At 45.7% G+C, this 6540-nt stretch overlaps 1 long non-coding RNA gene across 1 annotated transcript; it reads right to left on the bottom strand.

The window, feature by feature from the left end:
• Positions 1–1121: 1121 nt before the first annotated feature.
• On the bottom strand, positions 1122–6141 carry A930006K02Rik (RIKEN cDNA A930006K02 gene). The gene is made up of 2 exons (NR_077219.1): positions 5609–6141; positions 1122–1366 (listed from the first exon to the last, which is right to left on the bottom strand). It is a non-coding gene; the product is annotated as an RIKEN cDNA A930006K02 gene (long non-coding RNA).
• Positions 6142–6540: the final 399 nt, after the last annotated feature.

The raw sequence follows: 6540 nt of genomic DNA, 5'->3' as shown, positions 1-6540 counted from the left end.
CCATCCAGTCTTGGTGCTGGGAATCTTATTAACTCTGGAGCTGCCTCTCCCGCAGTTTATAAACAATCACTCAAAACCTGTGAGTAAAGTTCTGCATCATGGGGCCCAGTGTCCCTGGGCAAGGCCCAGCTGAAACTTGTCCAGCTCATTTACAATTAAGTTTCCGTTCACTTTCAGAACTATCTTGATTTGGGTGCTCATTTACTTTTTGTCACATCTATTGCCTCCATTAGCAAATGAGGAAAAACAGATGCAGAGAGCAGCAGAGGATCGAATCAAGGCAAGCAGATCTGCTCACATCTACACAACATGGCATCAATTGTGGTCTGTCAATCACGGGTATCTCTGCAAGGGGGCTGCTTCCTAAACCAGCAGAGCAACAGGGCACATGGGATGCTCAGACCAGGGTGGTTATCAAATGAGAATCCTGGATAAGGTATTTGTGTGAGACTCTGGCTGTCTGCTCTTTATTACAGGGTAACTTACAGGTTTCCTCAATATCCTCACTCCACCTAAACCAGCTGGTGGGTGAAAAAAAATCCCAACCTACGGCAAAAACCAAGTGGTATCAAAACTGAAACCTGCCCACAGAAAACTCACTAGAGGTAAAACGGGTGTGTGCACAGACACACTCAGGAAGCTGTAAGATCACTATCTCTGTTTAGTAACCAGTGGGTGCAGCTCTGGGGTCCTGACTTGGAAAAGTGCTCACAACCCCTTCCTTCCCTGCTGACTCCGTCCTACACAGGGAACAGAGGGGTACAGATGAGGCCCCAACACTAAGCAGGAGATGGAGGGCTGCCCCTCCTGTGAGCCTGCCTTCTGAAGCTCTCTGCCTATCCTCCTGGAAGATGGGAAGTAGAAGGTCAGTACTGAGAAAGAGAGGCACTGACAGAAACCTCGAGTCTGTGGAAATGCAGGGTCTACAGTACTGATGTAGACGAACAGTGTCTACAATGAAAATACTTACACAGTGGAAATAATAGGATGACTTAGTAAGGAAGGCTTGGGCCTAGGAGGGACCATTCTGGGTTTTTTCCACAGGCTACAGGCTTGGGTTCAGATGCTATTGTATATCTAATGAGTATGGACCATCCAGGCAGAAATGGCTAGGAATGGCTGTCATCTTTAAAACATGTTTTATTACAAGTATTTTGTGTTCTTGTGTGCACAAATATGTCAAGGTGCATGGGCAGAGAGGCCAGGGAACAACTTGCTGGAGTTGGTTCTTTTTTCCACGTGGTTTCTGGGAATCTCTGTCATCTGTCAGGCTCGGTGGAAGTGCTTATGGAGCCATAACACAAGTTAGCTCAGTCTCTTATTGGAACGAAGTTACAAGCATTGAGTGAAGTAGACATAAGGTTTCCTATAACAGAGACAACCAAATGCTTCCCATAGTTAGAGAGAATTATGATGATGGAACAAGCCAATCAGACACCTCTGCTTGATATTCTGTTGAAAGAGTCCCATTGCCCACTAAAAGGGAGCAGCCCGTGGCTGCTCCACTTTAGTGTAAACCTGTTATCTGTGACACAGGCGTCTCCATTCTCAGGAGGTTCCAGGTCTTCTCCACCTACGAAGCCAATGAGCAGCAAAATGGTTATTTATGAAATGTACAGATATTTTATGAAATACTAATATAGATGACAGGGCTGAAGACATGCAGACGGTGCAGCATCTACGGCAATCTGATGGGTGGGAACTGTAGTCTAAGGCCCTCATGGATGTCTGGAACTGAAGACAGAACCCTGCTTTAGCCAAAACATTTTTTTTTTTTTTGCTACATAGGTATGTATATGGTTATTTTAACTTTTAATGGGAAAAATAGGCACAATAACATATAATCCAAATGGCACAGTCTTTGACTTTAAACATGAGGTTTATAATTGTTGTATTGAGCCTTTATTAATATATAATGCCTTGTATCTCGTAGCCTTAAAGTGTGAGTTAGACACTTCCAAAGAAGCTACATCGCGATAGGACACTTCAAGCGAGGACCATAGTTAGACAGCTTCTTCCTCCAATAGGAGTGAGAGCTCAGGCCCATCTGCACCTCAGGCACGAGGAGGCTTGGGACAAAGGCTGCTCCAGAGCCTTCAGAAACAATTGCCAGTGCTGGTCGTTTGATTCTGACCTAACACTTCCAGGATTAGTAGGTAGACAGTAGAGCTCTGATTCAGACAGTCTTCCAAGAATGAAGTAAGTTGCCATTTCATTTGGTAGTTGGGTCCCCTTACTCCTTTAACATGTCTATGTAAGCCCCTCCTCCATTCCCCATATTTACAGAATATACTGGGATTATTTGTCCTGTGGTTATAAACATTCATATAACTGTACAGAGAATCTCTTGTGCATGGTATGGAAGCATCGCCTGCCAATAAAAAAGCTGTTGACTTGTTAGGTTAGGCAGGGAAGAGGAGGTTGGAGTTCCAGCAGGGAGAGAGAGTTCTGGGGTAGAGTCAGGCATGGGAAGAGATTCACCCTGAGTGTTCATGGTTAAGGTTGCATGAACCTGAGGAGAGGAAACTAGCCACATGACAGAACTTAGAATAAAACAAATGGTTATCTGAGTTACAAGCTATCAGAAACAAGCCAGAGCTTTTAGCCTAGGCATTTATTCTTAAATAATTCAATTAAATTATTTCAGGACCTTGGGAGCATGTGGATAAGCCCATGGTTTAAAAATGGCGCCCAATGAGGGGCTCTTAGAATCCAAGCTTAGAGCCTGAGGAAATAAATCCCAGGTGAAAGGCAGGAAAGAAGCACTTCCCAGAGCAGTTTCCTAGTTGGGTGAGAAGCTAAAAACACTGAGAGAGACCAAGAGGAGGCCTGTGAGCTAAGGCAGCTGGTGGGTGCTAGAGCTGCCTCTCGGTCTCTCTTGCACTAGAGCCCACAGGTACAGTAGCTGTGGCTTCTCTAAATGGTGATATGGTTCCAGAGGAAGGCCAAAAAGTACACTTAAGAGAGCTAGACAGCCCAACTTGGGTCCATTCAGGAAAAGCCTATAACCACTCACAGAGAGGGACAGCCCCAAAGTGGGTGGAACCACGAGCCCACCAGCCTGTTAGACAGAGCTATGGGGATGGAGTTAGCCACCATAGACACGTGCTGGTTTGAGGAGCCTGCAGGTTTCCCCAGAGCTGCAGTGGGACTAAAAAGTCTAAAACTTCTGAACTGGTACAATATTGAATTTAAAAACAGTGTAAGAGAGAGTATCTGGGTATACATAATCATAGGAAAAACAAATAGTTTAAATTGGTAAAATAAAGTCCTTAGAGAATTAAATAAATTTAAAGAAATAATCCGTGTAAAGTTGGGGGCACAGTGACACAGAACTTTCGGATCCTGCATAACACCAGGGTTTAAGGAAAGAAACAAAGCGGGGAGAGTTAAAGACCTAATTGGAACTGACACATTACCTTATGATTACTGTCACGTTGGTAATCCTTATTTTAATCCTGATAGCCAAGATGGCTTCTTATGCCTTCTTAAAGAAAACGGCTTTAGAGAGACAAGAAAACAAGAAAAAAATGAAAACTGGAGACAAATTTTCTACATCAAAATGAGGATGAGCTGGGCGTGGTGGTGCATGCCTTTAATCCCAGCAGCACTTGGGAGGCAGAGGCAGGTGAATTTCTGAGTTCGAGGCCAGCCTGGTCTATAGAGTGAGTTCCAGGACAGCCAGAGCTACACAGAGAAACCCTGTCTTGAAGCGGGGGGGGGGGGGGGGGGGGGAGAATGAAGATGCTGTAGATACAATGATACTAAGATGCTGTAGATACAATGATACTAAGATGCTAGAGATACAAGAAAGAGAGAAAAATGAAAAGTGGAGACAAACCTGTGAAGGGAAATTAGAAAAAGTTTACAAATAAGAATGTACATACTAAGATGATTTAAAAAAATTGAAAATATGAAAATTGGAGACAAGTCTTTGAAGAAAAATAGATTATATATATATAATTGAGAAAGACACTAAGATAGAGACAAAGGAAATGAGGCCAGAACCTATATCACCACCCATGGAAAAGGGCAGTCTGTATCTGTTTAAAAAAACCAAAAACCAAAACCATAAAATGACTTTCCCAGCCCTGTTAAGGGAATTAGGAGGAGATGAAAGAAATCCACAGTTATCAAGAGTTTGGGTGGCAACCTAGAGCGACACAAGATTTTAAAAATCAACACAAGCAAGTCTGGGAAAATGGCTCAGTCAGTAAAGTGTGTACAGAAGTCTGAGGAGTCACTTCCTTAGCCAGGCATAGTCATGTACCCACAAGCCCCAGGCTGAGGAGATGGAGACAGGAGGATACCTGGCATTCACTGGACAACCAGTTCAGCTGAATTAATCAGCTCCAGGTTCAGTTAGGGACTCTGTCTCAAAATAAATAAGATGTAGAACAATGGAGGAAGACGCCTGACCTCTGACCCCCACATCCGGGTGCAAAGCAATGTATACAGCTGCACAGGAAAACACGCAGGCACAAACACTAGGGCACAAAACAACACCAACAGCCCAACAGTTGCTAAGCAACAACGCTCTCTCCTCTGGACTGACTCTGAAGGAAGGACATTCTTCTGCTAAGCCAGAAACTGGCTGTACAGTGTGAGTAGGCGACTTCGTCTTTCAGTGCTGCAGCTTCCACTCCTGTAAAATGGATAGTAGCTGAACAGAGAGCTAAAAGTTTAACTAGTTTACGCTTTTAATGACTGGTGTAATCGTTAACTGGCTGAAAGTTAAATGAGTTTACACACTTAATGACTGGTGTAATTGTTAACTGGCTGAAAGTTAACTTAGTTTATACACTTAATGACTGGCATAACTGTTAACTGGCTGAACGTTAAATTAGTTCATACACTCAATGACTGGTATAATCAAGATCCTATCAGACGCGCCACCTGGCCATCCACTTCAGCATCTTTAATGTAGTTCCAGGAGACAAGCTCACATCACCCAGCACAGGGTATGGTGCTCCTGAGCCGCTTTCCTCAATTACCTCAGTGTTGGATTGCAGGCGGGTGCCACCACATTTTGAGTCATTTTTGTTTTTAATTATGCGTGTGTGTGTGTGTGTGTGTGTGTGTGTGTGTAAGTATATATACGTGCAGAGGTCAGAAGATCAGATTTTCCTGGAGATGGAATTAAGAGGCTGTAGAGCACGGGTTCTCAGCCTGTGTGGGTCTCCATCCCTTTCACATGGGTTGCCTGTTATGATTCATAACAGTAGCAAAATTACAGTTATGAAGTAGCAGCAAAATAATTCTATGGTTGAGCCTCACCGCAGCACGAGGGACTGTATTAAAGGGCTGCAGCATTAGGAAGGCTGGGAAACACTGCCCTAGAGTTAGCCACGACGCCAACAGCAGTCCTCTGAAAGAGCAGCAGCACCAGTGAGCCGTCTCTTTAGCTCCTGAAAATTAATTTCTCAATGTACACCCTGCTCAATTGTTAATTTTACATGAACATAGACATAAAACTCTTTTCACCCTGAGCTGAACATAAAACTTTCCAAGAACAAAGGTTCCAAAGCAACCCCCTGGGCTGTGTCACGCTGCTAGCATGAATTCCACCGTGTGCCATCTTCAGGGTGAGACCTGGGGCATCACTTACCTCCCTGAGAGGAGTCGGAACTTATCTCCAGGAGTTCTGGCTGGGATGCCGGGCTGTCTTTTTTGGTTTTATTGTTGTTGTTTGTTTGTTTGTTTTCATCACTATGAAGAGATCTCTCTTGTCTCTCACCCTTAGAGCAGTCGCCATTCTCCCGATGTAATTAGCCCAGTGGTTCCCTGGCTTATTTGTTATTGTTTTGTTAGCCTGCTCGACTGTTAGGAGTGATACTCTCATCTCACTCCTCCGTTAACCCGGGACAAACCGCACTAGGGCTGGAAAGCACATTTCTGCTGCTCTCTGGTCTCCCACCCACCAGCCATCCCAGGCTCGGGCCCGGGTCAGAATCCCAGGCTGGAGCAGAGCCATTGGGCGGGCGTCGGGGTGAGAGCGCTGGACTCAAGCTACCTGCGCCCAGCAATTACTCCCCGTTGCTCGGCCTTCGCTCACCTAAGGCTACGGGCAGAACCCGAGGTGCCTGGGCCAGCAGCACCAGAGACGCCGAGCCTACGACAGCCCTACCTCTTACGTCTTCTGTCACTTCAAGTGACGCGCCAAAAAAAATCCTTGGCCCATTGCAGCCCTCCTAGCAACACCCTCCAGCCCGGGCTCTGCCCTTCGGGAACACCCCATCTATTTGCTCCGCCCCCGTCCCGCCCTCCGCTCAGGCCCCACCCCTCGATGAAAGCTCCGCCCCCTCTGCAAAGGCCCTGTAGTATGCAGTCACTGTCCTCTTAATTTCCGTTTCCTGACAGGTCATGACCCTCCCCACTTCCGGAAGCCCACCGTTAATTGTTCCAACAGCAGAGGCGAACTCAGTTTGCTGCTAGAGCGCCTGCTCAGAGTTCCTGCACTGAGCGCTTTCGTTTCTTGGTTTTGTGTGTGTGTGTGAGCTATGGCTCGTTCCTCAAGGGCTCTCTTGGAACCTAGTGTGG

The sequence above is a fragment of the Mus musculus genome, chromosome 16 (genome assembly GCF_000001635.26).
Source record: "Mus musculus strain C57BL/6J chromosome 16, GRCm38.p6 C57BL/6J".
NCBI lineage: Eukaryota > Metazoa > Chordata > Mammalia > Rodentia > Muridae > Mus > Mus musculus.
Note: the sequence above shows the minus strand (reverse complement) of the source record. Positions and strands in the feature narration are given on the sequence as shown.